The sequence below is a fragment of the Oncorhynchus mykiss genome, chromosome 10 (genome assembly GCF_057628025.1).
Source record: "Oncorhynchus mykiss isolate SJ-2025 chromosome 10, ASM5762802v1, whole genome shotgun sequence".
NCBI lineage: Eukaryota > Metazoa > Chordata > Actinopteri > Salmoniformes > Salmonidae > Oncorhynchus > Oncorhynchus mykiss.
In genome coordinates, this window is record NC_143031.1 from 54,228,952 (window position 1) to 54,255,174 (window position 26,223).

Here is a 26,223-nt window from a genome sequence, read left to right on the forward strand (position 1 = left end):
TATTTTTATGTTGTAACTTGCTGAAAACTGTCCACAATGTTCATTTCATCGCAAATAGACATCACAGCAAAAATTGGACATCCAGAGTGAATCAAACATGATTTAGAGCTTGTTTATGTAAAAAAAATAAGTCTGTATTTCAATGTTGCAACTTGCTGAAAACTGTCCACAATGTTCATTTCATCTCAATTTGACAGCACAGCAAAAATTGGACATCCAGAGTGCATCAAACATGATTTAGAGCTTGTTCATGGAAAAAACGTTTTTTTTTTATTTTAATGTTGTAATTTGCTGAAAACTGTCCACAATGTTCATTTCATCTCAAATAGACAGCACAGCAAAAATTGGACATCCAGAGTGCATCAAACATGATTTAGAGCTTGTTTATGTAAAACAAAATAATTCTGTATTTCAATGTTGCAACTTGCTAAAAACTGTCCACAATGTTCATTTCATCTCAAATAGACAGCACAGCAAACATTGGACATCCAGAGTGCATCAAACATGATTTAGAGCTTGTTTATGGAAAAAACTGTTTTTTTTTTATTTCAATGTTGTAACTTGCTGAAAACTGTCCACAATGTTCATTTCATCTCAAATAGACAGCACAGCAAACATTGGACATCCAGAGTGCATCAAACATGATTTAGAGCTTGTTTATGGAAAACACGTTTTTTCTGTATTTCAATGTTGCAACTTGCTGAAAACTGTCCACAATGTTCATTTCATCTCAAATAGACAGCACAGCAAACATTGGACATCCAGAGTGCATCAAACATGATTTAGAGCTTGTTCTTGAAAAAAAAATGTATTTCAATGTTGCAACTTGCTGAAAACTGTCCACAATGTTCATTTCATCTCAAATAGACAGCACAGCAAACATTGCACATCCAGAGTGCATCAAACATGATTTAGAGCTTGTTTATGGAAAAACATGTTTATTTTTTATTTTTATGTTGTAACTTGCTGAAAACTGTCCACAATGTTCATTTCATCGCAAATAGACATCACAGCAAAAATTGGACATCCAGAGTGGATCAAACATGATTTAGAGCTTGTTTATGTAAAAAAAATAAGTCTGTATTTCAATGTTGCAACTTGCTGAAAACTGTCCACAATGTTCATTTCATCTCAATTTGACAGCACAGCAAAAATTGGACATCCAGAGTGCATCAAACATGATTTAGAGCTTGTTTATGGAAAAAACTGTTTTTTTTTTATGTCAATGTTGTAACTTGCTGAAAACTGTCCACAATGTTCATTTCATCTCAAATAGACAGCACAGCAAACATTGGACATCCAGAGTGCATCAAACATGATTTAGAGCTTGTTTATGGAAAACACGTTTTTTCTGTATTTCAATGTTGCAACTTGCTGAAAACTGTCCACAATGTTCATTTCATCTCAAATAGACAGCACAGCAAACATTGGACATCCAGAGTGCATCAAACATGATTTAGAGCTTGTTTATGTAAAAAAAATAAGTCTGTATTTCAATGTTGCAACTTGCTGAAAACTGTCCACAATGTTCATTTCATCTCAATTTGACAGCACATCAAAAATTGGACATCCAGAGTGCATCAAACATGATTTAGAGCTTGTTCATGGAAAAAAACGGGGTTTTTTTATTTTAATGTTGTAACTTGCTGAAAACTGTCCACAATGTTCATTTCATCTCAAATAGACAGCACAGCAAAAATTGGACATCCAGAGTGCATCAAACATAATTTAGAGCTTGTTTAAGGAAAACAAGTTTTTTCTGTATTTCAATGTTGCAACTTGCTGAAAACTGTCCACAATGTTAATTTCATCGCAAATAGACATCACAGCAAAAATTGGACATCCAGAGTGCATCAAACATGATTTAGAGCTTGTTTATGTAAAAAAAAATAATTCTGTATTTCAATGTTGCAACTTGCTGAAAACTGTCCACAATGTTCATTTCATCTCAAATAGACAGCACAGCAAACATTGGACATCCAGAGTGCATCAAACATGATTTAGAGCTTGTTTATGTAATAAATAAAAAAAAAACTGTATTTCAATGTTGCAACTTGCTGAAAACTGTCCACAATGTTAATTTCATCTCAATTTGACAGCACAGCAAAAATTGGACATCCAGAGTGCATCAAACATGATTTAGAGCTTGTTTATGGAAAAAACTGTTTTTTTTTTATTTCAATGTTGTAACTTGCTGAAAACTGTCCACAATGTTCATTTCATCTCAAATAGACAGCACAGCAAAAATTGGACATCCAGAGTGCATCAAACATGATTTAGAGCTTGTTTATGTAAAACAAAATAATTCTGTATTTCAATGTTGCAACTTGCTGAAAACTGTCCACAATGTTCATTTCATCTCAAATAGACAGCACAGCAAACATTGGACATCCAGAGTGCATCAAACATGATTTAGAGCTTGTTTATGGAAAAAACTGTTTTTTTTTATTTCAATGTTGTAACTTGCTGAAAACTGTCCACAATGTTCATTTCATCTCAAATAGACAGCACAGCAAACATTGGACATCCAGAGTGCATCAAACATGATTTAGAGCTTGTTTAAGGAAAACAAGTTTTTTCTGTATTTCAATGTTGCAACTTGCTGAAAACTGTCCACAATGTTCATTTCATCTCACATAGCAAACAGCAAACATTGGACATCCAGAGTGCATCAAACATGATTTAGAGCTTGTTTATGTAATAAATTTTAAAAAACTGTATTTCAATGTTGCAACTTAATGAAAACTGTCCACAATGTTCATTTCATCTCAATTTGACAGCACAGCAAAAATTGGACATCCAGAGTGCATCAAACATGATTTAGAGCTTGTTTATGGAAAAAACTTTTTTATTTTTTATTTTAATGTTATAACTTGCTGAAAACTGTCCACAATGTTAATTTCATCGCAAATAGACATCACAGCAAAAATTGGACATCCAGAGTGCATCAAACATGATTTAGAGCTTGTTTATGTAAAACAAAATAATTCTGTATTTCAATGTTGCAACTTGCTGAAAACTGTCCACAATGTTCATTTCATCTCAAATAGACAGCACAGCAAACATTGGACATCCAGAGTGCATCAAACATGATTTAGAGCTTGTTTATGTAATAAATAAAAAAAAAACTGTATTTCAATGTTGCAACTTGCTGAAAACTGTCCACAATGTTAATTTCATCTCAATTTGACAGCACAGCAAAAATTGGACATCCAGAGTGCATCAAACATGATTTAGAGCTTGTTTATGGAAAAAACTGTTTTTTTTTTATTTCAATGTTGTAACTTGCTGAAAACTGTCCACAATGTTCATTTCATCTCAAATAGACAGCACAGCAAAAATTGGACATCCAGAGTGCATCAAACATGATTTAGAGCTTGTTTATGTAAAACAAAATAATTCTGTATTTCAATGTTGCAACTTGCTGAAAACTGTCCACAATGTTCATTTCATCTCAAATAGACAGCACAGCAAAAATTGGACATCCAGAGTGCATCAAACATGATTTAGAGCTTGTTTATGGAAAAACATGTTTATTTTTTATTTTTATGTTGTAACTTGCTGAAAACTGTCCACAATGTTCATTTCATCGCAAATAGACATCACAGCAAAAATTGGACATCCAGAGTGAATCAAACATGATTTAGAGCTTGTTTATGTAAAAAAAATAAGTCTGTATTTCAATGTTGCAACTTGCTGAAAACTGTCCACAATGTTCATTTCATCTCAATTTGACAGCACAGCAAAAATTGGACATCCAGAGTGCATCAAACATAATTTAGAGCTTGTTTAAGGAAAACAAGTTTTTTCTGTATTTCAATGTTGCAACTTGCTGAAAACTGTCCACAATGTTCATTTCATCTCAAATAGACAGCACAGCAAACATTGGACATCCAGAGTGCATCAAACATGATTTAGAGCTTGTTTATGGAAAACACGTTTTTTCTGTATTTCAATGTTGCAACTTGCTGAAAACTGTCCACAATGTTCATTTCATCTCAAATAGACAGCACAGCAAACATTGGACATCCAGAGTGCATCAAACATGATTTAGAGCTTGTTCTTGAAAAAAAAATGTATTTCAATGTTGCAACTTGCTGAAAACTGTCCACAATGTTCATTTCATCTCAAATAGACAGCACAGCAAACATTGGACATCCAGAGTGCATCAAACATGATTTAGAGCTTGTTTATGGAAAAACATGTTTATTTTTTATTTTTATGTTGTAACTTGCTGAAAACTGTCCACAATGTTCATTTCATCGCAAATAGAAATCACAGCAAAAATTGGACATCCAGAGTGAATCAAACATGATTTAGAGCTTGTTTATGTAAAAAAAATAAGTCTGTATTTCAATGTTGCAACTTGCTGAAAACTGTCCACAATGTTCATTTCATCTCAAATAGACAGCACAGCAAACATTGGACATCCAGAGTGCATCAAACATGATTTAGAGCTTGTTTATGTAATAAATAAATAAAAAACTGTATTTCAATGTTGCAACTTGCTGAAAACTGTCCACAATGTTAATTTCATCTCAATTTGACAGCACAGCAAAAATTGGACATCCAGAGTGCATCAAACATGATTTAGAGCTTGTTTATGGAAAAAACTGTTTTTTTTTTATTTCAATGTTGTAACTTGCTGAAAACTGTCCACAATGTTAATTTCATCTCAAATAGACAGCACAGCAAAAATTGGACATCCAGAGTGCATCAAACATGATTTAGAGCTTGTTTATGTAAAACAAAATAATTCTGTATTTCAATGTTGCAACTTGCTGAAAACTGTCCACAATGTTCATTTCATCTCAAATAGACAGCACAGCAAAAATTGGACATCCAGAGTGCATCAAACATGATTTAGAGCTTGTTTATGGAAAAACATGTTTATTTTTTATTTTTATGTTGTAACTTGCTGAAAACTGTCCACAATGTTCATTTCATCGCAAATAGACATCACAGCAAAAATTGGACATCCAGAGTGAATCAAACATGATTTAGAGCTTGTTTATGTAAAAAAAATAAGTCTGTATTTCAATGTTGCAACTTGCTGAAAACTGTCCACAATGTTCATTTCATCTCAATTTGACAGCACAGCAAAAATTGGACATCCAGAGTGCATCAAACATAATTTAGAGCTTGTTTAAGGAAAACAAGTTTTTTCTGTATTTCAATGTTGCAACTTGCTGAAAACTGTCCACAATGTTCATTTCATCTCAAATAGACAGCACAGCAAACATTGGACATCCAGAGTGCATCAAACATGATTTAGAGCTTGTTTATGTAATAAATTAAAAAAAACTGTATTTCAATGTTGCAACTTAATGAAAACTGTCCACAATGTTCATTTAATCTCAAATAGACAGCACAGCAAACATTGGACATCCAGAGTGCATCAAACATGATTTAGAGCTTGTTTATGGAAAAACATGTTTATTTTTTATTTTTATGTTGTAACTTGCTGAAAACTGTCCACAATGTTCATTTCATCGCAAATAGACATCACAGCAAAAATTGGACATCCAGAGTGAATCAAACATGATTTAGAGCTTGTTTATGTAAAAAAAATAAGTCTGTATTTCAATGTTGCAACTTGCTGAAAACTGTCCACAATGTTCATTTCATCTCAAATAGACAGCACAGCAAACATTGGACATCCAGAGTGCATCAAACATGATTTAGAGCTTGTTTATGTAATAAATAAAAAAAAAACTGTATTTCAATGTTGCAACTTGCTGAAAACTGTCCACAATGTTAATTTCATCTCAATTTGACAGCACAGCAAAAATTGGACATCCAGAGTGCATCAAACATGATTTAGAGCTTGTTTATGGAAAAAAACTGTATTTTTTTTATTTCAATGTTGTAACTTGCTGAAAACTGTCCACAATGTTCATTTCATCTCAAATAGACAGCACAGCAAAAATTGGACATCCAGAGTGCATCAAACATGATTTAGAGCTTGTTTATGTAAAACAAAATAATTCTGTATTTCAATGTTGCAACTTGCTGAAAACTGTCCACAATGTTCATTTCATCTCAAATAGACAGCACAGCAAACATTGGACATCCAGAGTGCATCAAACATGATTTAGAGCTTGTTTATGTAATAAATAAAAAAAAAAACTGTATTTCAATGTTGCAACTTGCTGAAAACTTTCCACAATGTTAATTTCATCTCAATTTGACCGCACAGCAAAAATTGGACATCCAGAGTGCATCAAACATGATTTAGAGCTTGTTTATGAAAAAAAACTGTTTTTTTTTTATTTCAATGTTGTAACTTGCTGAAAACTGTCCACAATGTTCATTTCATCTCAAATAGACAGCACAGCAAAAATTGGACATCCAGAGTGCATCAAACATGATTTAGAGCTTGTTTATGTAAAACAAAATAATTCTGTATTTCAATGTTGCAACTTGCTGAAAACTGTCCACAATGTTCATTTCATCTCAAATAGACAGCACAGCAAACATTGGACATCCAGAGTGCATCAAACATGATTTAGAGCTTGTTTATGGAAAAAACTGTTTTTTTTTTTATTTCAATGTTGTAACTTGCTGAAAACTGTCCACAATGTTCATTTCATCTCAAATAGACAGCACAGCAAACATTGGACATCCAGAGTGCATCAAACATGATTTAGAGCTTGTTTATGGAAAACACGTTTTTTCTGTATTTCAATGTTGCAACTTGCTGAAAACTGTCCACAATGTTCATTTCATCTCAAATAGACAGCACAGCAAACATTGGACATCCAGAGTGCATCAAACATGATTTAGAGCTTGTTCTTGAAAAAAAAATGTATTTCAATGTTGCAACTTGCTGAAAACTGTCCACAATGTTCATTTCATCTCAAATAGACAGCACAGCAAACATTGGACATCCAGAGTGCATCAAACATGATTTAGAGCTTGTTTATGGAAAAACATGTTTATTTTTTATTTTTATGTTGTAACTTGTTGAAAACTGTCCACAATGTTCATTTCATCGCAAATAGAAATCACAGCAAAAATTTGACATCCAGAGTGAATCAAACATGATTTAGAGCTTGTTTATGTAAAAAAAATAAGTCTGTATTTCAATGTTGCAACTTGCTGAAAACTGTCCACAATGTTCATTTCATCTCAATTTGACAGCACAGCAAAAATTGGACATCCAGAGTGCATCAAACATGATTTAGAGCTTGTTCATGGAAAAAACGGTTTTTTTTAATTTTAATGTTGTAATTTGCTGAAAACTGTCCACAATGTTCATTTCATCTCAAATAGACAGCACAGCAAAAATTGGACATCCAGAGTGCATCAAACATGATTTAGAGCTTGTTTATGTAAAACAAAATAATTCTGTATTTCAATGTTGCAACTTGCTAAAAACTGTCCACAATGTTCATTTCATCTCAAATAGACAGCACAGCAAACATTGGACATCCAGAGTGCATCAAACATGATTTAGAGCTTGTTTATGGAAAAAACTGTTTTTTTTTTATTTCAATGTTGTAACTTGCTGAAAACTGTCCACAATGTTCATTTCATCTCAAATAGACAGCACAGCAAACATTGGACATCCAGAGTGCATCAAACATGATTTAGAGCTTGTTTATGGAAAACACGTTTTTTCTGTATTTCAATGTTGCAACTTGCTGAAAACTGTCCACAATGTTCATTTCATCTCAAATAGACAGCACAGCAAACATTGGACATCCAGAGTGCATCAAACATGATTTAGAGCTTGTTCTTGAAAAAAAAATGTATTTCAATGTTGCAACTTGCTGAAAACTGTCCACAATGTTCATTTCATCTCAAATAGACAGCACAGCAAAAATTGGACATCCAGAGTGCATCAAACATGATTTAGAGCTTGTTTATGGAAAAACATGTTTATTTTTTATTTTTATGTTGTAACTTGCTGAAAACTGTCCACAATGTTCATTTCATCGCAAATAGACATCACAGCAAAAATTGGACATCCAGAGTGAATCAAACATGATTTAGAGCTTGTTTATGTAAAAAAAATAAGTCTGTATTTCAATGTTGCAACTTGCTGAAAACTGTCCACAATGTTCATTTCATCTCAATTTGACAGCACAGCAAAAATTGGACATCCAGAGTGCATCAAACATGATTTAGAGCTTGTTTATGGAAAACACGTTTTTTCTGTATTTCAATGTTGCAACTTGCTGAAAACTGTCCACAATGTTAATTTCATCTCAAATAGACAGCACAGCAAACATTGGACATCCAGAGTGCATCAAACATGATTTAGAGCTTGTTTATGTAAAAAAAATAAGTCTGTATTTCAATGTTGCAACTTGCTGAAAACTGTCCACAATGTTCATTTCATCTCAATTTGACAGCACAGCAAAAATTGGACATCCAGAGTGCATCAAACATGATTTAGAGCTTGTTCATGGAAAAAAACGTGTTTTTTTTATTTTAATGTTGTAACTTGCTGAAAACTGTCCACAATGTTCATTTCATCTCAAATAGACAGCACAGCAAAAATTGGACATCCAGAGTGCATCAAACATAATTTAGAGCTTGTTTAAGGAAAACAAGTTTTTTCTGTATTTCAATGTTGCAACTTGCTGAAAACTGTCCACAATGTTCATTTCATCTCAAATAGCAAACAGCAAACATTGGACATCCAGAGTGCATCAAACATGATTTAGAGCTTGTTTATGTAATAAATTAAAAAAAAATGTATTTCAATGTTGCAACTTGCTGAAAACTGTCCACAATGTTCATTTCATCTCAATTTGACAGCACAGCAAAAATTGAACATCCAGAGTGCATCAAACATGATTTAGAGCTTGTTTATGGAAAAAAACTGTTTTTTTTTTATTTCAATGTTGTAACTTGCTGAAAACTGTCCACAATGTTCATTTCATCTCAAATAGACAGCACAGCAAAAATTGGACATCCAGAGTGCATCAAACATGATTTAGAGCTTGTTTATGTAAAACAAAATAATTCTGTATTTCAATGTTGCAACTTGCTGAAAACTGTCCACAATGTTCATTTCATCTCAAATAGACAGCACAGCAAACATTGGACATCCAGAGTGCATCAAACATGATTTAGAGCTTGTTTATGGAAAAAACTGTTTTTTTATTTATTTCAATGTTGTAACTTGCTGAAAACTGTCCACAATGTTCATTTCATCTCAAATAGACAGCACAGCAAACATTGGACATCCAGAGTGCATCAAACATGATTTAGAGCTTGTTTATGGAAAACACGTTTTTTCTGTATTTCAATGTTGCAACTTGCTGAAAACTGTCCACAATGTTCATTTCATCTCAAATAGACAGCACAGCAAACATTGGACATCCAGAGTGCATCAAACATGATTTAGAGCTTGTTCTTGAAAAAAAAATGTATTTCAATGTTGCAACTTGCTGAAAACTGTCCACAATGTTCATTTCATCTCAAATAGACAGCACAGCAAACATTGGACATCCAGAGTGCATCAAACATGATTTAGAGCTTGTTTATGGAAAAACATGTTTATTTTTTATTTTTATGTTGTAACTTGCTGAAAACTGTCCACAATGTTCATTTCATCGCAAATAGAAATCACAGCAAAAATTGGACATCCAGAGTGAATCAAACATGATTTAGAGCTTGTTTATGTAAAAAAAATAAGTCTGTATTTCAATGTTGCAACTTGCTGAAAACTGTCCACAATGTTCATTTCATCTCAAATAGACAGCACAGCAAACATTGGACATCCAGAGTGCATCAAACATGATTTAGAGCTTGTTTATGTAATAAATAAATAAAAAACTGTATTTCAATGTTGCAACTTGCTGAAAACTGTCCACAATGTTAATTTCATCTCAATTTGACAGCACAGCAAAAATTGGACATCCAGAGTGCATCAAACATGATTTAGAGCTTGTTTATGGAAAAAACTGTTTTTTTTTTATTTCAATGTTGTAACTTGCTGAAAACTGTCCACAATGTTCATTTCATCTCAAATAGACAGCACAGCAAAAATTGGACATCCAGAGTGCATCAAACATGATTTAGAGCTTGTTTATGTAAAACAAAATAATTCTGTATTTCAATGTTGCAACTTGCTGAAAACTGTCCACAATGTTCATTTCATCTCAAATAGACAGCACAGCAAAAATTGGACATCCAGAGTGCATCAAACATGATTTAGAGCTTGTTTATGGAAAAACATGTTTATTTTTTATTTTTATGTTGTAACTTGCTGAAAACTGTCCACAATGTTCATTTCATCGCAAATAGACATCACAGCAAAAATTGGACATCCAGAGTGAATCAAACATGATTTAGAGCTTGTTTATGTAAAAAAAATAAGTCTGTATTTCAATGTTGCAACTTGCTGAAAACTGTCCACAATGTTCATTTCATCTCAATTTGACAGCACAGCAAAAATTGGACATCCAGAGTGCATCAAACATAATTTAGAGCTTGTTTAAGGAAAACAAGTTTTTTCTGTATTTCAATGTTGCAACTTGCTGAAAACTGTCCACAATGTTCATTTCATCTCAAATAGACAGCACAGCAAACATTGGACATCCAGAGTGCATCAAACATGATTTAGAGCTTGTTTATGTAATACATTAAAAAAAACTGTATTTCAATGTTGCAACTTAATGAAAACTGTCCACAATGTTCATTTAATCTCAAATAGACAGCACAGCAAACATTGGACATCCAGAGTGCATCAAACATGATTTAGAGCTTGTTTATGGAAAAACATGTTTATTTTTTATTTTTATGTTGTAACTTGCTGAAAACTGTCCACAATGTTCATTTCATCGCAAATAGACATCACAGCAAAAATTGGACATCCAGAGTGAATCAAACATGATTTAGAGCTTGTTTATGTAAAAAAAATAAGTCTGTATTTCAATGTTGCAACTTGCTGAAAACTGTCCACAATGTTCATTTCATCTCAAATAGACAGCACAGCAAACATTGGACATCCAGAGTGCATCAAACATGATTTAGAGCTTGTTTATGTAATAAATAAAAAAAAAACTGTATTTCAATGTTGCAACTTGCTGAAAACTGTCCACAATGTTAATTTCATCTCAATTTGACAGCACAGCAAAAATTGGACATCCAGAGTGCATCAAACATGATTTAGAGCTTGTTTATGGAAAAAAACTGTATTTTTTTTATTTCAATGTTGTAACTTGCTGAAAACTGTCCACAATGTTCATTTCATCTCAAATAGACAGCACAGCAAAAATTGGACATCCAGAGTGCATCAAACATGATTTAGAGCTTGTTTATGTAAAACAAAATAATTCTGTATTTCAATGTTGCAACTTGCTGAAAACTGTCCACAATGTTCATTTCATCTCAAATAGACAGCACAGCAAACATTGGACATCCAGAGTGCATCAAACATGATTTAGAGCTTGTTTATGTAATAAATAAAAAAAAAAACTGTATTTCAATGTTGCAACTTGCTGAAAACTTTCCACAATGTTAATTTCATCTCAATTTGACCGCACAGCAAAAATTGGACATCCAGAGTGCATCAAACATGATTTAGAGCTTGTTTATGAAAAAAAACTGTTTTTTTTTTATTTCAATGTTGTAACTTGCTGAAAACTGTCCACAATGTTCATTTCATCTCAAATAGACAGCACAGCAAAAATTGGACATCCAGAGTGCATCAAACATGATTTAGAGCTTGTTTATGTAAAACAAAATAATTCTGTATTTCAATGTTGCAACTTGCTGAAAACTGTCCACAATGTTCATTTCATCTCAAATAGACAGCACAGCAAACATTGGACATCCAGAGTGCATCAAACATGATTTAGAGCTTGTTTATGGAAAAAACAGTTTTTTTTTTTATTTCAATGTTGTAACTTGCTGAAAACTGTCCACAATGTTCATTTCATCTCAAATAGACAGCACAGCAAACATTGGACATCCAGAGTGCATCAAACATGATTTAGAGCTTGTTTATGGAAAACACGTTTTTTCTGTATTTCAATGTTGCAACTTGCTGAAAACTGTCCACAATGTTCATTTCATCTCAAATAGACAGCACAGCAAACATTGGACATCCAGAGTGCATCAAACATGATTTAGAGCTTGTTCTTGAAAAAAAAATGTATTTCAATGTTGCAACTTGCTGAAAACTGTCCACAATGTTCATTTCATCTCAAATAGACAGCACAGCAAACATTGGACATCCAGAGTGCATCAAACATGATTTAGAGCTTGTTTATGGAAAAACATGTTTATTTTTTATTTTTATGTTGTAACTTGCTGAAAACTGTCCACAATGTTCATTTCATCGCAAATAGAAATCACAGCAAAAATTTGACATCCAGAGTGAATCAAACATGATTTAGAGCTTGTTTATGTAAAAAAAATAAGTCTGTATTTCAATGTTGCAACTTGCTGAAAACTGTCCACAATGTTCATTTCATCTCAATTTGACAGCACAGCAAAAATTGGACATCCAGAGTGCATCAAACATGATTTAGAGCTTGTTCATGGAAAAAACGGTTTTTTTTTATTTTAATGTTGTAATTTGCTGAAAACTGTCCACAATGTTCATTTCATCTCAAATAGACAGCACAGCAAAAATTGGACATCCAGAGTGCATCAAACATGATTTAGAGCTTGTTTATGTAAAACAAAATAATTCTGTATTTCAATGTTGCAACTTGCTAAAAACTGTCCACAATGTTCATTTCATCTCAAATAGACAGCACAGCAAACATTGGACATCCAGAGTGCATCAAACATGATTTAGAGCTTGTTTATGGAAAAAACTGTTTTTTTTTTATTTCAATGTTGTAACTTGCTGAAAACTGTCCACAATGTTCATTTCATCTCAAATAGACAGCACAGCAAACATTGGACATCCAGAGTGCATCAAACATGATTTAGAGCTTGTTTATGGAAAACACGTTGTTTCTGTATTTCAATGTTGCAACTTGCTGAAAACTGTCCACAATGTTCATTTCATCTCAAATAGACAGCACAGCAAACATTGGACATCCAGAGTGCATCAAACATGATTTAGAGCTTGTTCTTGAAAAAAAAATGTATTTCAATGTTGCAACTTGCTGAAAACTGTCCACAATGTTCATTTCATCTCAAATAGACAGCACAGCAAAAATTGGACATCCAGAGTGCATCAAACATGATTTAGAGCTTGTTTATGGAAAAACATGTTTATTTTTTATTTTTATGTTGTAACTTGCTGAAAACTGCCCACAATGTTCATTTCATCGCAAATAGACATCACAGCAAAAATTGGACATCCAGAGTGAATCAAACATGATTTAGAGCTTGTTTATGTAAAAAAAATAAGTCTGTATTTCAATGTTGCAACTTGCTGAAAACTGTCCACAATGTTCATTTCATCTCAATTTGACAGCACAGCAAAAATTGGACATCCAGAGTGCATCAAACATGATTTAGAGCTTGTTTATGGAAAACACGTTTTTTCTGTATTTCAATGTTGCAACTTGCTGAAAACTGTCCACAATGTTAATTTCATCTCAAATAGACAGCACAGCAAACATTGGACATCCAGAGTGCATCAAACATGATTTAGAGCTTGTTTATGTAAAAAAAATAAGTCTGTATTTCAATGTTGCAACTTGCTGAAAACTGTCCACAATGTTCATTTCATCTCAATTTGACAGCACAGCAAAAATTGGACATCCAGAGTGCATCAAACATGATTTAGAGCTTGTTCATGGAAAAAAACGTTTTTTTTTAATTTTAATGTTGTAACTTGCTGAAAACTGTCCACAATGTTCATTTCATCTCAAATAGACAGCACAGCAAAAATTGGACATCCAGAGTGCATCAAACATAATTTAGAGCTTGTTTAAGGAAAACAAGTTTTTTCTGTATTTCAATGTTGCAACTTGCTGAAAACTGTCCACAATGTTCATTTCATCTCAAATAGCAAACAGCAAACATTGGACATCCAGAGTGCATCAAACATGATTTAGAGCTTGTTTATGTAATAAATTAAAAAAAACTGTATTTCAATGTTGCAACTTAATGAAAACTGTCCACAATGTTCATTTCATCTCAATTTGACAGCACAGCAAAAATTGGACATCCAGAGTGCATCAAACATGATTTAGAGCTTGTTTATGGAAAAAACGTTTTTATTTTTTATTTTAATGTTATAACTTGCTGAAAACTGTCCACAATGTTAATTTCATCGCAAATAGACATCACAGCAAAAATTGGACATCCAGAGTGCATCAAACATGATTTAGAGCTTGTTTATGTAAAACAAAATAATTCTGTATTTCAATGTTGCAACTTGCTGAAAACTGTCCACAATGTTCATTTCATCTCAAATAGACAGCACAGCAAACATTGGACATCCAGAGTGCATCAAACATGATTTAGAGCTTGTTTATGTAATAAATAAAAAAAAAAACTGTATTTCAATGTTGCAACTTGCTGAAAACTGTCCACAATGTTAATTTCATCTCAATTTGACCGCACAGCAAAAATTGGACATCCAGAGTGCATCAAACATGATTTAGAGCTTGTTTATGAAAAAAAACTGTTTTTTTTTTATTTCAATGTTGTAACTTGCTGAAAACTGTCCACAATGTTCATTTCATCTCAAATAGACAGCACAGCAAAAATTGGACATCCAGAGTGCATCAAACATGATTTAGAGCTTGTTTATGTAAAACAAAATAATTCTGTATTTCAATGTTGCAACTTGCTGAAAACTGTCCACAATGTTCATTTCATCTCAAATAGACAGCACAGCAAACATTGGACATCCAGAGTGCATCAAACATGATTTAGAGCTTGTTTATGGAAAAAACTGTTTTTTTTTTATTTCAATGTTGTAACTTGCTGAAAACTGTCCACAATGTTCATTTCATCTCAAATAGACAGCACAGCAAACATTGGACATCCAGAGTGCATCAAACATGATTTAGAGCTTGTTTATGGAAAACACGTTTTTTCTGTATTTCAATGTTGCAACTGCTGAAAACTGTCCACAATGTTCATTTCATCTCAAATAGACAGCACAGCAAACATTGGACATCCAGAGTGCATCAAACATGATTTAGAGCTTGTTCTTGAAAAAAAAATGTATTTCAATGTTGCAACTTGCTGAAAACTGTCCACAATGTTCATTTCATCTCAATTTGACAGCACAGCAAAAATTGGACATCCAGAGTGCATCAAACATGATTTAGAGCTTGTTTATGGAAAAAAACTGTTTTTTTTTTATTTCAATGTTGTAACTTGCTGAAAACTGTCCACAATGTTCATTTCATCTCAAATAGACAGCACAGCAAAAATTGGACATCCAGAGTGCATCAAACATGATTTAGAGCTTGTTTATGTAAAACAAAATAATTCTGTATTTCAATGTTGCAACTTGCTGAAAACTGTCCACAATGTTCATTTCATCTCAAATAGACAGCACAGCAAACATTGGACATCCAGAGTGCATCAAACATGATTTAGAGCTTGTTTATGGAAAAAACTTTTTTTTTTTTTTATTTCAATGTTGTAACTTGCTGAAAACTGTCCACAATGTTCATTTCATCTCAAATAGACAGCACAGCAAACATTGGACATCCAGAGTGCATCAAACATGATTTAGAGCTTGTTTATGGAAAACACGTTTTTTCTGTATTTCAATGTTGCAACTTGCTGAAAACTGTCCACAATGTTCATTTCATCTCAAATAGACAGCACAGCAAACATTGGACATCCAGAGTGCATCAAACATGATTTAGAGCTTGTTTATGGAAAAACATGTTTATTTTTTATTTTTATGTTGTAACTTGCTGAAAACTGTCCACAATGTTCATTTCATCGCAAATAGAAATCACAGCAAAAATTGGACATCCAGAGTGAATCAAACATGATTTAGAGCTTGTTTATGTAAAAAAAATAAGTCTGTATTTCAATGTTGCAACTTGCTGAAAACTGTCCACAATGTTCATTTCATCTCAATTTGACAGCACAGCAAAAATTGGACATCCAGAGTGCATCAAACATGATTTAGAGCTTGTTCATGGAAAAAACGTTTTTTTTTTATTTTAATGTTGTAATTTGCTGAAAACTGTCCACAATGTTCATTTCATCTCAAATAGACAGCACAGCAAAAATTGGACATCCAGAGTGCATCAAACATGATTTAGAGCTTGTTTATGTAAAACAAAATAATTCTGTATTTCAATGTTGCAACTTGCTAAAAACTGTCCACAATGTTCATTTCATCTCAAATAGACAGCACAGCAAACATTGGACATCCAGAGTGCATCAAACATGATTTAGAGCTTGTTTATGGAAAAAACTGTTTTTTTTTTATTTCAATGTTGTAACTTGCTGAAAACTGTCCACAATGTTAATTTCATCTCAAATAGACAGCACAGCAATCATTGGACATCCAGAGTGCATCAAACATGATTTAGAGCTTGTTTATGGAAAACACGTTTTTTCTGTATTTCAATGTTGCAACTTGCTGAAAACTGTCCACAATGTTCATTTCATCTCAAATAGACAGCACAGCAAACATTGGACATCCAGAGTGCATCAAACATGATTTAGAGCTTGTTTATGGAAAACACGTTTTTTCTGTATTTCAATGTTGCAACTTGCTGAAAACTGTCCACAATGTTAATTTCATCTCAAATAGACAGCACAGCAAACATTGGACATCCAGAGTGCATCAAACATGATTTAGAGCTTGTTTATGTAATAAATAAAAAAAAAACTGTATTTCAATGTTGCAACTTGCTGAAAACTGTCCACAATGTTAATTTCATCTCAATTTGACAGCACAGCAAAAATTGGACATCCAGAGTGCATCAAACATGATTTAGAGCTTGTTTATGGAAAAAACTGTTTTTTTTTATTTCAATGTTGTAACTTGCTGAAAACTGTCCACAATGTTCATTTCATCTCAAATAGACAGCACAGCAAAAATTGGACATCCAGAGTGCATCAAACATGATTTAGAGCTTGTTTATGTAAAACAAAATAATTCTGTATTTCAATGTTGCAACTTGCTGAAAACTGTCCACAATGTTCATTTCATCTCAAATAGACAGCACAGCAAAAATTGGACATCCAGAGTGCATCAAACATGATTTAGAGCTTGTTTATGGAAAAACATGTTTATTTTTTATTTTTATGTTGTAACTTGCTGAAAACTGCCCACAATGTTCATTTCATCGCAAATAGACATCACAGCAAAAATTGGACATCCAGAGTGAATCAAACATGATTTAGAGCTTGTTTATGTAAAAAAAAATAAGTCTGTATTTCAATGTTGCAACTTGCTGAAAACTGTCCACAATGTTCATTTCATCTCAATTTGACAGCACAGCAAAAATTGGACATCCAGAGTGCATCAAACATGATTTAGAGCTTGTTTATGGAAAACACGTTTTTTCTGTATTTCAATGTTGCAACTTGCTGAAAACTGTCCACAATGTTAATTTCATCTCAAATAGACAGCACAGCAAACATTGGACATCCAGAGTGCATCAAACATGATTTAGAGCTTGTTTATGTAAAAAAAATAAGTCTGTATTTCAATGTTGCAACTTGCTGAAAACTGTCCACAATGTTCATTTCATCTCAATTTGACAGCACAGCAAAAATTGGACATCCAGAGTGCATCAAACATGATTTAGAGCTTGTTCATGGAAAAAAACGTTTTTTTTTTATTTTAATGTTGTAACTTGCTGAAAACTGTCCACAATGTTCATTTCATCTCAAATAGACAGCACAGCAAAAATTGGACATCCAGAGTGCATCAAACATAATTTAGAGCTTGTTTAAGGAAAACAAGTTTTTTCTGTATTTCAATGTTGCAACTTGCTGAAAACTGTCCACAATGTTCATTTCATCTCAAATAGCAAACAGCAAACATTGGACATCCAGAGTGCATCAAACATGATTTAGAGCTTGTTTATGTAATAAATTAAAAAAAACTGTATTTCAATGTTGCAACTTAATGAAAACTGTCCACAATGTTCATTTCATCTCAATTTGACAGCACAGCAAAAATTGGACATCCAGAGTGCATCAAACATGATTTAGAGCTTGTTTATGGAAAAAACGTTTTTATTTTTTATTTTAATGTTATAACTTGCTGAAAACTGTCCACAATGTTAATTTCATCGCAAATAGACATCACAGCAAAAATTGGACATCCAGAGTGCATCAAACATGATTTAGAGCTTGTTTATGTAAAACAAAATAATTCTGTATTTCAATGTTGCAACTTGCTGAAAACTGTCCACAATGTTCATTTCATCTCAAATAGACAGCACAGCAAACATTGGACATCCAGAGTGCATCAAACATGATTTAGAGCTTGTTTATGTAATAAATAAAAAAAAAAACTGTATTTCAATGTTGCAACTTGCTGAAAACTGTCCACAATGTTAATTTCATCTCAATTTGACCGCACAGCAAAAATTGGACATCCAGAGTGCATCAAACATGATTTAGAGCTTGTTTATGAAAAAAAACTGTTTTTTTTTTATTTCAATGTTGTAACTTGCTGAAAACTGTCCACAATGTTCATTTCATCTCAAATAGACAGCACAGCAAAAATTGGACATCCAGAGTGCATCAAACATGATTTAGAGCTTGTTTATGTAAAACAAAATAATTCTGTATTTCAATGTTGCAACTTGCTGAAAACTGTCCACAATGTTCATTTCATCTCAAATAGACAGCACAGCAAACATTGGACATCCAGAGTGCATCAAACATGATTTAGAGCTTGTTTATGGAAAAAACTGTTTTTTTTTTATTTCAATGTTGTAACTTGCTGAAAACTGTCCACAATGTTCATTTCATCTCAAATAGACAGCACAGCAAACATTGGACATCCAGAGTGCATCAAACATGATTTAGAGCTTGTTTATGGAAAACACGTTTTTTCTGTATTTCAATGTTGCAACTGCTGAAAACTGTCCACAATGTTCATTTCATCTCAAATAGACAGCACAGCAAACATTGGACATCCAGAGTGCATCAAACATGATTTAGAGCTTGTTCTTGAAAAAAAAATGTATTTCAATGTTGCAACTTGCTGAAAACTGTCCACAATGTTCATTTCATCTCAATTTGACAGCACAGCAAAAATTGGACATCCAGAGTGCATCAAACATGATTTAGAGCTTGTTTATGGAAAAAAACTGTTTTTTTTTTATTTCAATGTTGTAACTTGCTGAAAACTGTCCACAATGTTCATTTCATCTCAAATAGACAGCACAGCAAAAATTGGACATCCAGAGTGCATCAAACATGATTTAGAGCTTGTTTATGTAAAACAAAATAATTCTGTATTTCAATGTTGCAACTTGCTGAAAACTGTCCACAATGTTCATTTCATCTCAAATAGACAGCACAGCAAACATTGGACATCCAGAGTGCATCAAACATGATTTAGAGCTTGTTTATGGAAAAAACTTTTTTTTTTTTTTATTTCAATGTTGTAACTTGCTGAAAACTGTCCACAATGTTCATTTCATCTCAAATAGACAGCACAGCAAACATTGGACATCCAGAGTGCATCAAACATGATTTAGAGCTTGTTTATGGAAAAAACTGTTTTTTTTTTATTTCAATGTTGTAACTTGCTGAAAACTGTCCACAATGTTCATTTCATCTCAAATAGACAGCACAGCAAACATTGGACATCCAGAGTGCATCAAACATGATTTAGAGCTTGTTTATGGAAAACACGTTTTTTCTGTATTTCAATGTTGCAACTGCTGAAAACTGTCCACAATGTTCATTTCATCTCAAATAGACAGCACAGCAAACATTGGACATCCAGAGTGCATCAAACATGATTTAGAGCTTGTTCTTGAAAAAAAAATGTATTTCAATGTTGCAACTTGCTGAAAACTGTCCACAATGTTCATTTCATCTCAATTTGACAGCACAGCAAAAATTGGACATCCAGAGTGCATCAAACATGATTTAGAGCTTGTTTATGGAAAAAAACTGTTTTTTTTTTATTTCAATGTTGTAACTTGCTGAAAACTGTCCACAATGTTCATTTCATCTCAAATAGACAGCACAGCAAAAATTGGACATCCAGAGTGCATCAAACATGATTTAGAGCTTGTTTATGTAAAACAAAATAATTCTGTATTTCAATGTTGCAACTTGCTGAAAACTGTCCACAATGTTCATTTCATCTCAAATAGACAGCACAGCAAACATTGGACATCCAGAGTGCATCAAACATGATTTAGAGCTTGTTTATGGAAAAAACTTTTTTTTTTTTTTATTTCAATGTTGTAACTTGCTGAAAACTGTCCACAATGTTCATTTCATCTCAAATAGACAGCACAGCAAACATTGGACATCCAGAGTGCATCAAACATGATTTAGAGCTTGTTTATGGAAAACACGTTTTTTCTGTATTTCAATGTTGCAACTTGCTGAAAACTGTCCACAATGTTCATTTCATCTCAAATAGACAGCACAGCAAACATTGGACATCCAGAGTGCATCAAACATGATTTAGAGCTTGTTTATGGAAAAACATGTTTATTTTTTATTTTTATGTTGTAACTTGCTGAAAACTGTCCACAATGTTCATTTCATCGCAAATAGAAATCACAGCAAAAATTGGACATCCAGAGTGAATCAAACATGATTTAGAGCTTGTTTATGTAAAAAAAATAAGTCTGTATTTCAATGTTGCAACTTGCTGAAAACTGTCCACAATGTTCATTTCATCTCAATTTGACAGCACAGCAAAAATTGGACATCCAGAGTGCATCAAACATGATTTAGAGCTTGTTCATGGAAAAAACGTTTTTTTTTTATTTTAATGTTGTAATTTGCTGAAAACTGTCCACAATGTTCATTTCATCTCAAATAGACAGCACAGCAAAAATTGGACATCCAGAGTGCATCAAACATGATTTAGAGCTTGTTTATGTAAAACAAAATAATTCTGTATTTCAATGTTGCAACTTGCTAAAAACTGTCCACAATGTTCATTTCATCTCAAATAGACAGCACAGCAAACATTGGACATCCAGAGTGCATCAAACATGATTTAGAGCTTGTTTATGGAAAAAACTGTTTTTTTTTTATTTCAATGTTGTAACTTGCTGAAAACTGTCCACAATGTTAATTTCATCTCAAATAGACAGCACAGCAATCATTGGACATCCAGAGTGCATCAAACATGATTTAGAGCTTGTTTATGGAAAACACGTTTTTTCTGTATTTCAATGTTGCAACTTGCTGAAAACTGTCCACAATGTTCATTTCATCTCAAATAGACAGCACAGCAAACATTGGACATCCAGAGTGCATCAAACATGATTTAGAGCTTGTTTATGGAAAACACGTTTTTTCTGTATTTCAATGTTGCAACTTGCTGAAAACTGTCCACAATGTTAATTTCATCTCAAATAGACAGCACAGCAAACATTGGACATCCAGAGTGCATCAAACATGATTTAGAGCTTGTTTATGTAATAAATAAAAAAAAAACTGTATTTCAATGTTGCAACTTGCTGAAAACTGTCCACAATGTTAATTTCATCTCAATTTGACAGCACAGCAAAAATTGGACATCCAGAGTGCATCAAACATGATTTAGAGCTTGTTTATGGAAAAAACTGTTTTTTTTTATTTCAATGTTGTAACTTGCTGAAAACTGTCCACAATGTTCATTTCATCTCAAATAGACAGCACAGCAAAAATTGGACATCCAGAGTGCATCAAACATGATTTAGAGCTTGTTTATGTAAAACAAAATAATTCTGTATTTCAATGTTGCAACTTGCTGAAAACTGTCCACAATGTTCATTTCATCTCAAATAGACAGCACAGCAAACATTGGACATCCAGAGTGCATCAAACATGATTTAGAGCTTGTTTATGGAAAAAACTGTTTTTTTTTATTTCAATGTTGTAACTTGCTGAAAACTGTCCACAATGTTCATTTCATCTCAAATAGACAGCACAGCAAACATTGGACATCCAGAGTGCATCAAACATGATTTAGAGCTTGTTTAAGGAAAACAAGTTTTTTCTGTATTTCAATGTTGCAACTTGCTGAAAACTGTCCACAATGTTCATTTCATCTCAAATAGCAAACAGCAAACATTGGACATCCAGAGTGCATCAAACATGATTTAGAGCTTGTTTATGTAATACATTTAAAAAAACTGTATTTCAATGTTGCAACTTAATGAAAACTGTCCACAATGTTCATTTCATCTCAATTTGACAGCACAGCAAAAATTGGACATCCAGAGTGCATCAAACATGATTTAGAGCTTGTTTATGGAAAAAACGTTTTTATTTTTTATTTTAATGTTATAACTTGCTGAAAACTGTCCACAATGTTAATTTCATCGCAAATAGACATCACAGCAAAAATTGGACATCCAGAGTGCATCAAACATGATTTAGAGCTTGTTTATGTAAAACAAAATAATTCTGTATTTCAATGTTGCAACTTGCTGAAAACTGTCCACAATGTTCATTTCATCTCAAATAGACAGCACAGCAAACATTGGACATCCAGAGTGCATCAAACATGATTTAGAGCTTGTTTATGTAATAAATTAAAAAAAAACTGTATTTCAATGTTGCAACTTGCTGAAAACTGTCCACAATGTTAATTTCATCTCAATTTGACAGCACAGCAAAAATTGTACATCCAGAGTGCATCAAACATGATTTAGAGCTTGTTTATGGAAAAAACTGTTTTTTTTTTATTTCAATGTTGTAACTTGCTGAAAACTGTCCACAATGTTCATTTCATCTCAAATAGACAGCACAGCAAAAATTGGACATCCAGAGTGCATCAAACATGATTTAGAGCTTGTTTATGTAAAACAAAATAATTCTGTATTTCAATGTTGCAACTTGCTGAAAACTGTCCACAATGTTCATTTCATCTCAAATAGACAGCACAGCAAACATTGGACATCCAGAGTGCATCAAACATGATTTAGAGCTTGTTTATGGAAAACACGTTTTTTCTGTATTTCAATGTTGCAACTTGCTGAAAACTGTCCACAATGTTCATTTCATCTCAAATAGACAGCACAGCAAAAATTGGACATCCAGACTGCATCAAACATGATTTAGAGCTTGTTTATGGAAAAACATGTTTATTTTTTATTTTTATGTTGTAACTTGCTGAAAACTGTCCACAATGTTCATTTCATCGCAAATAGACATCACAGCAAAAATTGGACATCCAGAGTGAATCAAACATGATTTAGAGCTTGTTTATGTAAAAAAAATAAGTCTGTATTTCAATGTTGCAACTTGCTGAAAACTGTCCACAATGTTCATTTCATCTCAATTTGACAGCACAGCAAAAATTGGACATCCAGAGTGCATCAAACATAATTTAGAGCTTGTTTAAGGAAAACAAGTTTTTTCTGTATTTCAATGTTGCAACTTGCTGAAAACTGTCCACAATGTTCATTTCATCTCAAATAGACAGCACAGCAAACATTGGACATCCAGAGTGCATCAAACATGATTTAGAGCTTGTTTATGTAATAAATTAAAAAAAACTGTATTTCAATGTTGCAACTTAATGAAAACTGTCCACAATGTTCATTTAATCTCAAATAGACAGCACAGCAAACATTGGACATCCAGAGTGCATCAAACATGATTTAGAGCTTGTTTATGGAAAAACATGTTTATTTTTTATTTTTATGTTGTAACTTGCTGAAAACTGTCCACAATGTTCATTTCATCGCAAATAGACATCACAGCAAAAATTGGACATCCAGAGTGAATCAAACATGATTTAGAGCTTGTTTATGTAAAAAAAATAAGTCTGTATTTCAATGTTGCAACTTGCTGAAAACTGTCCACAATGTTCATTTCATCTCAAATAGACAGCACAGCAAACATTGGACATCCAGAGTGCATCAAACATGATTTAGAGCTTGTTTATGTAATAAATAAAAAAAAAACTGTATTTCAATGTTGCAACTTGCTGAAAACTGTCCACAATGTTAATTTCATCTCAATTTGACAGCACAGCAAAAATTGGACATCCAGAGTGCATCAAACATGATTTAGAGCTTGTTTATGGAAAAAAAACTGTATTTTTTTTATTTCAATGTTGTAACTTGCTGAAAACTGTCCACAATGTTCATTTCATCTCAAATAGACAGCACAGCAAAAATTGGACATCCAGAGTGCATCTAACATGATTTAGAGCTTGTTTATGTAAAACAAAATAATTCTGTATTTCAATGTTGCAACTTGCTGAAAACTGTCCACAATGTTCATTTCATCTCAAATAGACAGCACAGCAAACATTGGACATCCAGAGTGCATCAAACATGATTTAGAGCTTGTTTATGGAAAAAACTGTTTTTTTTTTATTTCAATGTTGTAACTTGCTGAAAACTGTCCACAATGTTCATTTCATCTCAAATAGACAGCACAGCAAACATTGGACATCCAGAGTGCATCAAACATGATTTAGAGCTTGTTTATGGAAAAAACGTTTTTTCTGTATTTCAATGTTGCAACTGCTGAAAACTGTCCACAATGTTCATTTCATCTCAAATAGACAGCACGGCAAACATTGGACATCCAGAGTGCATCAAACATGATTTAGAGCTTGTTCTTGAAAAAAAAATGTATTTCAATGTTGCAACTTGCTGAAAACTGTCCACAATGTTCATTTCATCTCAATTTGACAGCACAGCAAAAATTGTACATCCAGAGTGCATCAAACATGATTTAGAGCTTGTTTATGGAAAAAAACTGTTTTTTTTTTATTTCAATGTTGTAACTTGCTGAAAACTGTCCACAATGTTCATTTCATCTCAAATAGACAGCACAGCAAAAATTGGACATCCAGAGTGCATCAAACATGATTTAGAGCTTGTTTATGTAAAACAAAATAATTCTGTATTTCAATGTTGCAACTTGCTGAAAACTGTCCACAATGTTCATTTCATCTCAAATAGACAGCACAGCAAACATTGGACATCCAGAGTGCATCAAACATGATTTAGAGCTTGTTTATGGAAAAAACTGTTTTTTTTTTATTTCAATGTTGTAACTTGCTGAAAACTGTCCACAATGTTCATTTCATCTCAAATAGACAGCACAGCAAACATTGGACATCCAGAGTGCATCAAACATGATTTAGATCTTGTTCTTGAAAAAAAAATGTATTTCAATGTTGCAACTTGCTGAAAACTGTCCACAATGTTCATTTCATCTCAAATAGACAGCACAGCAAACATTGGACATCCAGAGTGCATCAAACATGATTTAGAGCTTGTTTATGGAAAAACATGTTTATTTTTTATTTTTATGTTGTAACTTGCTGAAAACTGTCCACAATGTTCATTTCATCGCAAATAGAAATCACAGCAAAAATTGGACATCCAGAGTGAATCAAAAATGATTTAGAGCTTGTTTATGTAAAAAAAATAAGTCTGTATTTCAATGTTGCAACTTGCTGAAAACTGTCCACAATGTTCATTTCATCTCAAATAGACAGCACAGCAAACATTGGACATCCAGAGTGCATCAAACATGATTTAGAGCTTGTTTATGGAAAAAACTGTTTTTTTTTTATTTCAATGTTGTAACTTGCTGAAAACTGTCCACAATGTTCATTTCATCTCAAATAGACAGCACAGCAAACATTGGACATCCAGAGTGCATCAAACATGATTTAGAGCTTGTTTATGGAAAACACGTTTTTTCTGTATTTCAATGTTGCAACTTGCTGAAAACTGTCCACAATGTTCATTTCATCTCAAATAGACAGCACAGCAAACATTGGACATCCAGAGTGCATCAAACATGATTTAGAGCTTGTTCTTGAAAAAAAAATGTATTTCAATGTTGCAACTTGCTGAAAACTGTCCACAATGTTCATTTCATCTCAAATAGACAGCACAGCAAAAATTGGACATCCAGAGTGCATCAAACATGATTTAGAGCTTGTTTATGGAAAAACATGTTTATTTTTTCTTTTTATGTTGTAACTTGCTGAAAACTGTCCACAATGTTCATTTCATCGCAAATAGACATCACAGCAAAAATTGGACATCCAGAGTGAATCAAACATGATTTAGAGCTTGTTTATGTAAAAAAAATAAGTCTGTATTTCAATGTTGCAACTTGCTGAAAACTGTCCACAATGTTCATTTCATCTCAATTTGACAGCACAGCAAAAATTGGACATCCAGAGTG